Raw genomic sequence first — 10000 nt, forward strand, 5'->3', positions numbered from 1 at the left:
GGTAGATCTGACCAACCATTTGGGGTTGGTAATGTGTGGAAATGAAATATGTATCCTTGAGAAACTATATTAAAAACCCATTTGTCCTGGGTAATGCGTTCCCAGTTTTTGGCCTGCAGAGCAATCTTTCCCCCTAAAGGAGCAGTCAGCTGAGAAGTGCTTGGAAGTTTTAAAATTAAGTCATTGAGATAGCTTACCATAGGAGTGAGTCTTACTACTCTATGATTTGGAAGTGGGAGCCCCCACTGCTTAGTCCGGTGCGTACCCTGGGACTGAAGCCTGGGTGTTTTGCTGGTTCTGGGTTTGGACTGAGAAGGCCTGGAAGAGGCAGGAAAGGACCACTTCTTAAAGGGCAAATGCCTACTAAATCTTGGAGGCGGTACTTGTAGGAAATATTTAACAGTTTGCATAGATTTAGCTTTTTCCTCCATCTTTTTAAGAACTTCTTCTGCTTTGTTGCCAAACAGGCGGTCCTGATTTAAGGGAGCATCCAGCAATTTAGCTTTAACATGATCTGGTAAAGATTGCTCCTTAAGCCAAGCATGCCTTCTAAGTACAGACCTAGTGACAGCAGCCCTACAAGATACCTCTAGTGAATCAAAACCACATTGCAAAGTAGGCTTTCCAACCTGTTCAGCAAAATGCATTAAATCCTGTAAATCCTTATTTTCAGCACAGTCAGGAATCAACATAATTTGCTGTTTAAACTATACAATAATATGCTGCTGATACTTTAACATATGAAACTGGCAGTTTAAGGCCGTAATTGCCAAGGTTGCAGAAGTATAAACCTTTTTACCCCATCTATTCAGCGCCCTGGAGTCTCTATCAGAGGGGGTAGGATTTTTGAAAGTGGTAGCCTTAATGCTCTTAGGTCCCTGTGAAATGGTCGCAGGATCCACAGTAGGATTTTAAAAAGAAACTTGTGAGAGCTAGGAACCCTGTAATATCCATCAGGTTTTCTGGGAGCAGGAGGTAGAGAGTCAGGGGCCAAGCTAGATTCCAAAAAGGCATAATCAACAATGTCTAGTACAGGAGGGATAGATAAAGGCCTGTGTTGTGGCAGGAGTAAGAAATCCCCAAGCCTCTTTTTAGAATCAGAGTAATCCTGACTTTCCCAGCGAAAATGCTCCCTAAGAGTATGCAAGGTTTCACCAAAAGAGAAATCCTCTGGGGGGTTCTCTGCATCAGAATCCTCATAGGTAGATAAGAGTAAATCCTTGTCATCAGAGGAAACAGAAATTTCAGAATCCTGGTCAGAAGTATCATAAGCAAATTCAGTCCTAACTCTCAGAGGGGGAAGGTTGGCTTCCTCTGATTAAAGTAATAAGGTCTTCAGCCATTCTTACCATTTGTGTTTTAAGCATAGAGGCCTGACCATGCAGTCTGGGCGTTGGTTTTCTAGGCATGATTCGAGTTTTAGGCCTTGAAGAAGAAGATGGCATTGGTTTAATATGCAAGTCAGTAGGTATCAGGGGCTGCGAAAGCACCTCACTGAGTACCGGCGAACTGGCGACTGGCTTAGGAGAAGCATCGTTGGCAGCTTTGGATCTAGGCGGCCTGTCTCTGTCTTTACCTTTGCGTTTTTTCAGAATGTCGGTAGTCGGATGGCTTACTGAAGACATATGTGGATAATTGAACAGAGTACCAAAATATTTAGAAGCGTAAATATGAAGACAATGAATAGTGCGTTGCTTAAATAAGGCACAAAACTGACAGTGAGGTACGTCGTGGTCAGGGCCTAGGCAAGGAATACAGTACGAGTGAAAGTCTTTATGAGGTATTTTGCTTTCCACAAGAAATACAATTATTGAAGTTTAGAGCAAGAAAAAGTTTCCCCAATGGGGTACTTACTTTAGTTGAAGACTTTGGGTCTGAAACTCGAAAACGAAAATTTCAGGAGTCGGCCGACCAGCACTTGCAAACTGCTGCTTCGGGCACTGCACGGCAAGAAAGACTGATGTAATGGCGTCAGCTGCATGCTTTACACTCCTGACTACCTGACGTCATGGAAGATGAGACAGCAATCGACGCAGGACTCAAGACTTTGATAATCGGGCCGACTGAGGGCTACTGCAAGCAGATAACCCAAATGTGATGACTGCAACAGTGAAACACGAAGAACATCTGCCTGCTGGAACATAAATTAACGGACCCAGTCAAATGCTCCAGAGTACTGCTTTCTTTCAAAATACCAAGACCCATTTTGCAATGCTACAGCAGATGCAGTTAATTATGTTCCTGTCCAAATAATAATAATAATAATAATAATAATAAAAAAAAAATGTTTCAGGGAAGGATATCATGCAGGATATAAAGGTTAAAAGAAAAGAGGAATAACTACTCTATTTATGAAGTGAAATACATGGTAGCAAGGGGATTATGACTGGACAACATGGTAGCGAGGGGATTATGATTGGACAGAAGAAGTGAATATTTATGCTCCCCTAAAACAGAAAGGAAGGAATTAAAGATGGGGGGAATACAACATCATTCTAGCAAGGCATTATGTGCGTGTGTGTGTGTGTGTGTGTGTGTGTGTGTGTGTGTGTGGGGGGGGGGATACACACTGAATACAAGATATATAAAGATGGGAGTTTTTTGTAAGCATTTGTCAAGGTTTTTGTATTGCTAGATGCAGCAGGCAATCTAGACCACTCACAAACACATTTTTCACCTATATGCAACACTAGATCTAGGACAGACAATTTATGACACAAAATTCTGTTTCTACAGCCAAGAAATTACCTACATTATCTATAGCTATATCAGATCACTTGGCTTTAGTTCTATACAGTTAACAAGGATTCCATCCCACTACCTAAACAGCCACACACTTCAAAGTTGGTGTAAAGAGAAGTTAGTACTGTGCTAGATAATTTGTTGAAAATCCCAGCTTCATTACTACTGGAATAACACAACTCTAGGGAAAATCAAAGATGAAACATGCAACTGAAAGCCTGAGAAATATGGGAGAATCACAGCAGGACAATGTACCTATAAAATAAATAAAGATTTGCAAATTATATGCAGCAAAGCTTGTTTAAGGGCGAAAGTGCTCATCTATTTGATCTTCCAGTAAAGAAGTTTTGATTTCTAAACGGGTTATAATTGCTTGATTAATCTGAAGTATCAAATGAGCTAGTCTACAGTGCACTTTTTTTCTCAGCAGCTTTGTTTCTCACAACTACCAGTTTTCCCAGTTGTCTATTGTTTTTCCTTATGGGAGGGAGACGTCTTACCTCCAAGACTATGATACAGACAATTAAACTACAGCCCAGAAGTACTTAGCATAGATGTTAACAGTACAGTAGAGAGAGGAGAGAAGGTTTTTGATTCACATCCAGGTAAGCTGGTCAGCGATCCTAAAAGAATTACTGAAATATTCAGAGAGAAATTACACAATGCTAATAAAAATATTCTTATATAGTACACAATTATCATATCTTGTGGCATCTACTGTTTGGGATATACTTTTCTGAGGTGCAAGCCAAAACCAGTGGTCTGTGGCTGACCAAGTCTGCAGATGACTTAAGCTGGGTGCTGTCGTAAATTCCCCTAGCGATGTGAACATCCTCCAAGAGGGCATTACCCAAACTAATGACTGGTGCCAGAAGCATGGCCTCAAACTGCATGCCAAGAAATGCATCATTATCCCCCTTTGGGGAAAATGGTATCCCCACTAATTATCAAATTAACAACATACTAATCATGCAATAATTTGTGAGGGACTTGGGCACCCAGACTGATAGCAACCTGACTTTTGACCACCACAATGCCTCCGTTGCTTTCTACATGGCCCACCTCATAAATAAGGGTATTTCATCCGGGAACAAGGAGGTCATAACATCCCTGTATTCCTCCTTTATCAGACCCATTATCCAGTACAATGCCCCCTTTGGAATGTACCTTGCCAAGCACATGCAGCAGCTGTAAAGACCATAGAGGTTCCTGACCAGGATAATCCAGGGTCTCAAACACCTATCCTATACAGACAGGCTAAAATCCCTGTCCCTCTACTCATTCTCATACAGACTGCTCAGAGGTGACCTGTGTCTGGCATACAAGGCCATCTCAGACCCTGCCTTGATGGAGTTGCTGCATATCTGTAAGTCGAACTCCACTCATGTAAATCACATGCAAGGCCTTAACCTGGTCTGTGACATTAATAGAACTTGTTGGTGGGATAGATTTGTGCCCCAAAAGCTCCCCCATCTGTGGAATAGACTCTCTCTCCATTTCAAGCACAGTACCTCTCTAGCCCTCAAAGAGAAACCTGGACGACTGGACAGGAAACAGAAAATACACCCCTGGGATCCCACCTGTGTCCCTGCTGGACAGGGGAAACAGGTGCTGACTTTGAGGGAACATGGGTGAAATTCTTGGCTAGGCTTATATGGGCCTCCGGGCCAATAGCCTAGTATCATTCTATGAACCTATATCTCAAAAACAGGAGTAGTATGGTGAACGTAGAAGTTAAAAGTTCATTTGGCTAAGACTGACGGGTGGAGATTACTTTTGTAGAAAATTTTGGAATCTGTGAGAAAATAAAACACAGGTATGTGTGCTAATACTTAACACTACTCTGAAGGGGGATGAGGTTCCACGATCATGGAAAGGAACAATAACATGTAAACAACAGACTATCCCTTCCATTTATTGATCTATTTCAGTCCTGAATGCTGGTTCTAAGTTATTTATGGGAATCCTAGCAGCAAGATTAGCTAAGACTTCGACAAGTTTTACACATTTTGATCAGTCAGATTTCACAGAATGGAGGCAAACTTCAAAGAAAATCATTGAAATTGTTTTGTTAATGGATGACGCCCATGGAGGGAGGGGGTGAGAGACAGCTTGTGGTTATCAGCCTGGATGCAGAGAAGGCCTTTGGTACAGTGGGATGTCTTGGAAAATTTGCATTTACAAATTAAAAACATTAATTTTTAAATATATACGAGAGGTATTTTACCAAAGTGAATGTGGGGGAAACTCTCAGACAAACGTATGCAGTAAGGGAAAAAACAGTCAGTGTTAACCCAGGTCCCGCCCACCTGACTACATTATACTTGAGTGGCAGGTGGCTCACAAGAGCTTCTTAGATGTTAGGGTACAGCTGAGACAGTAGTTACAGTAAGACTGACCTTTCTGCAGATATTTCACTTTATACTGAGCAACCAGAACAGGGCACATTCCCAGCATTTTCAGATGGTAAATACATTTTAAATGACAAAAGTTGTAAAATAAAACAAAAGCCCTGACACCGAGCTACTGGACATCAACTGAATTATATATTACTACCACCTTCAGGTACAATTAAAAATGAAATACCTAGTGGTATTGATTAACAATGACGGTGCTTGATTCTGTCAGAACTCTCCTCCCCATTTTTCTGCTTCATTCTTTCAAGCCATTCCAGTCCTCATGCCTTTTGCCAAGTCTACCACATCCTCCTTCCACCTCCTCAGACTTTCGCTGAGTCATGGTCATGTGGAGTGGATCATAAGGGTGGTATTGGGGGGGGGGGGGTCATACCAACAACTGCTTTTGGTGAGTGAAGTTATTTTTACTTAAAATTTCCTACCCCTTTTTCCCCACCCCCTTCCTTTGCATTAGTGTATTCTGATCATGGGCTGCTTCTCTCTACAGACTATCCTTCAACTTCACGGAGCAATTAGATGAGTGCCCTTTGCCAGGATAGACACATACACACACACAGCCTGCCCTGCCAGTACAGGCTCCTTGATTACTGGGACAGTGGTGGGGCATCACATATTAATTGGTTGGCAGTAGTGGGATATTAGAATTCAGTGGTGTGGATATAAAATTCCTGTAGCCTGTAAACAGTGGCCACTGAAGGTGTTTGTACTCAGCCACACAGTGAACATTCAGAGTTCCATATCACAATTGTTTTACTTTTTTTGTTAGCTTAGTCAGTCAGGGACAGCAGGCAAGGATGTCAGCAGAGAATTATGGCAAGCTGACAAAGAGCCAGTTGGCTGAGATGTGCCAGGCTAAAGGTCTGGTGTATGCCAACCTGACTAAAGCAGAAATTATTGCAGACTTGGGCACAGTTGCATCACAGACCAGCAACCAGGAGGATAATCAGACTGGCCTTGGGGAGGTACAACTCTCAGAAAATGGACAGTTCAACCTTTCCAGAGAGGACTTAAAAATCCATCTGGAGTTAGAGAGACTTGAACTGGCGGCCAAACATTTGGAACAGAAATCAGAGAGACTGCGGCAGGAGAAACAAATGGAATTAGAATCAGCAGAGAGATTAAGACATCTGGAAGCTGAACAGAATGACAGGGAGAGGCAACATGAAAAGGAGAAGCTGAGTCTTCGCCAGGGTCATGGAGATAATGGGGAAGGGAGTAACCGAACCCCAAAAGCAACAAAGGTCAGTAAATTTCTTCCACATTATAGAGGGGGGTAATTCTGATAGTTCCATTCTTATGTTTGAAAAGGTATGTAAACAGTATAATGCTGACCAAGGGCTCTGGGTATGGTTCCTGACCCCCTTATTCCATGGTAAAGCTGTAACTATTTACAAATTGTCTGATACTGACTGCTTAAATGAGAATACTGTTAAAAGCTGTCTGAGTGCTTTAAGTTAACACCTGAAGCTTACAGAAAAACGTTTTGTGAGCATAGACACAAAGCAGATGAAAGCGTGTGTGAATATATTGCTGAACTAAGCAGTTATTTTCACATGTGGGTGACTGGGTGCCAGGTCACCACTTCTGAAGGGCTGACAGACCTTTTGGAGAGGGAATATGCCCTTAGCACTTTGCTGAGGACATGAGAATCTGGTTAGCAGATACAGAATGTAACAGCAGATGAGCCACTTTTCCACGTACATGTCCAAGACCAAGGGTTAAATGTTATACATGCAACCAATGGGATCATGTAGCATATAGATATCCATGGAGGCAAGGTGAGGAACAAAAAGCGGGGGAGCCAGTAAGTGGGAATGACGGAATGACAGAATGCCAGCAGTAAGTTATCTGTAGACAACAAGGGTACCAAACTACAACAAGAGACTATTTCCTATCTTAGTAAATGGGAAACAGGCCACTGCTAAGAGAGACAGCCTCTGACATAACCATTGTGAAGCCTGCAATGGTTAAACAGGAACACTACTTGCTTTGGCAATCTACTCCTGTCAGAGCTTTAGGAGGAATGACATTCCAAGTATCTTTGGCTACGGTTCACCTTGACTGGAAGGATGGAAAAGGAAGCCAGCAAGTAGGTGTGTTTGAGGATATCCCTGCAGATGTCCCGATAGGGAATGACTTTGATAATGCAGTACCTTGTGTGCATGCAGTGACACGCGGTCAGGCTTGGAGACAAGCATGCGGGTCTGGTAGCCTGGGGGGGACACAGACAGACCACAGACTTGAAACCAGAACTGGTGTGGTGGTTACTTCAGGGAGGGAGCTACGCTATAGTAGTGAGACTGTAGGTAAACCACGGTTGCTTGTGGATACTGATGTTCCCTTGGACAGAGTGACTGCAAGGGCAGAGGTGAGTAGTAGTACCCAGGCTGACAGTTAGGCACCGCTCTCAGAGGATACCAAATGTCCTGTGGAAGGAGAGCTGGGGAGGGTTACCAAGAGATAGTTGAGATGGTTGAGGCAGACTCAGCTGTCAGACCCTATATTACAAAGCCTGAGGAAGGTAGCCAGTGAGGCACTTGATTGTCAGGGAAAAGGGGAACCTGTATACTCAGACAAAGGGTTACTGTACAGAGAGTGGACCCCTAACAAAGGACTAGAGGGTGAGAGAATACAGTAGTTGCTAGTGCCCAGAGCCTACCATCTGGCACTTCTAGCTACAGCCCACAACATTCCCTTTGCAGGTCATATGGGCATAAAGCGTACAAAGAGTATTATACAGAACTTTTATTGGCCTGGGATTTCCAGAGATGTAACAGGGTACTGCAGGACATGTGAGTAGTGCCAAAAGGTGGGCAAGGTAGGAGACTAGATGAAAGCTCCTTTAATGCCTTTGCCTGTGACTGAGGAGCCATTTCAAAGGTTAGCTATGGATACTGTGGGGCTTCTGAGTACCCAAAGTTCCACAGGGAAAGTATATCCTAGTGGTAGTAGATTATGCTACCAGATACCCTGAGGAGGTGGCTCTGTCCTCCATTGAGGCAGAAAATGTGGCAAATGCTTTGAGATTTTCAGCAGCCCAAAATAAATACTGACTGACAGAGGTGGCAATTTCATGTCAGACCTGCTGGTTTGTCTGTGGAAGAACTGTGGAGTGAAGCACCTAAAGACCACCCCTCTGCCATCCTCAGACTAATGGTCTTGTTGACAGATTAAACTCTACATTCAAGACCATGCTACAGGCATTTGTAGACCAGTTTAAGAGGGAGTGGGGCAAATATTTGCCCCATCTGTTTGCTTACAGACAGGTGCCCTACAAATCCAAAGGTTTTTCACCTTTCTGAGTTGCTGTATAGGCGCAGGGTGAGGGGACCTCTTGATTTGATTTGAGATAAGTTGGAGGGTGAGTGTGACTCCCACAAGGAGTCTGTTGTGGCACATTTCCTAAGCCTCAGGAAAAAGCTCAGGGAGCTCACTGGTTTGGCCAGGAAGAACCTGGCAGAAGCCCAACCGAAAAAGGTCTGGTATGACAGGAATGCTCGAGTTATAAAGAGTATGCTGTAAGGCAGCAGGTAACGGTTCTCATTCCTGAAAGACATAAGCTGCAGGCAGCTTGGGAGGGACCCTTCAAAGTGGTAAGGAAGGTCAGTGATGTTAACTACATGGTAGAACTGCTAGGCAGGGGCACAAATTGTACCATGTTAACATGAAAAAAACCTTACCATGATAGACAGGCCCTTATGCCGAGTATTTGCAGTGGATGGCAGGAGTCGGAGGGTGGTCTGGTGACTGATCTCCACAGTGAGGGTCAGACTGACACCTCACTGAAAGGGGTAGAAATGTACCAGCAGCTATCCCCTACCCAGGCAGGAGAAATCAGAGCAGTGTTACAGGAGTTTGGGGAGATGTTCATTGGGAAACCAGGGTGCACCCACCTGGTGCAGCACCATGTGGATACAGGACCCCAAAGACCTATTAAGTAGGCCCCTTATAGGGTGCCTGAGAGGGTCAGACAGACTCTGAGGGAGGAGATACAGAAAATGTTGCAACCATGGGCAATCCAGGAGTCCAGCAGTCCCTGCGCCTCCCCAGTGGTACTGGTTCCAAAGAAGGATGGCAGCACCAGGTTGTGTGTGGACTAGTCACACAGAGTCAGATGCTTACCCCATGCCTAGGACAGATGAAGCCCTAGAGCAGCTGGGTGGGGCTAAGTATCTTACCACTACTGATCTTACCAAGGGTTACTGGCAGGTGCCCTCGACTCCCAGTGCTAGAGAGGTCAGCCTTTGTGAATCCTTTTGGCTTGTACGAGTTCACGAAGATACCCTTTGGGATGAAGATTGCTCCAGCAACTTTCCAGAGGCTGGTAGATTATATCCTAGCATGAGATTTTGCCCTTGCTTACCTGGATGATATTGTCATCTACAGTCATTCCTGGCAACAGCATTTTCAGCATGTCAGGGAGGTGCTGGGCATACTAGAGGGCAGGGCTCACCATTAAGCCCAGTAAATGTCAGGTGAGTATGGCAGAGGTCTTCACAGAGTGGGGAGTGGTAAGATCAAGCCAGAACCTGCCAAAATGGAAGCCATTCAGGCATGCCCTTTCCTTGGTTGCCCCCAATTATTGTACCACAGCTGCTCCCCTCATAGAACTGAAGAGGAGAAACAGGCCAGATAAGGTAGTATGGACCACAGCTGCTCCCCTCATAGACCTGAAGAGGAAAAACAGGCCAGCTAAGGTATGGAAACCAGCATGTAAGTTGGCATTCCTAATGGCTTAAAGGAGCTTTGGGAGGACCCCCTGTGTTAGCAAGTCCAGATTACAGCAAAGAATTTGTTGTGCAGGTGTATGCTTCAAACCATGGGGCACAGGCTGTACTCAG

The 10000-nt window shown here is 44.2% G+C and overlaps 1 protein-coding gene across 2 annotated transcripts in view; it reads right to left on the bottom strand.

The window, feature by feature from the left end:
* Positions 1-10000, bottom strand: part of RAB9A (RAB9A, member RAS oncogene family) — a 707793-nt gene that overhangs the window by 665190 nt on the left and 32603 nt on the right. The gene's annotated exons all lie outside the window — the stretch shown is intronic.

Source organism: Protopterus annectens, chromosome 5.part0 (genome assembly GCF_019279795.1).
Source record: "Protopterus annectens isolate FY-2018-M chromosome 5.part0, PAN1.0, whole genome shotgun sequence".
NCBI classification, from domain to species: Eukaryota; Metazoa; Chordata; order Ceratodontiformes; family Protopteridae; genus Protopterus; species Protopterus annectens.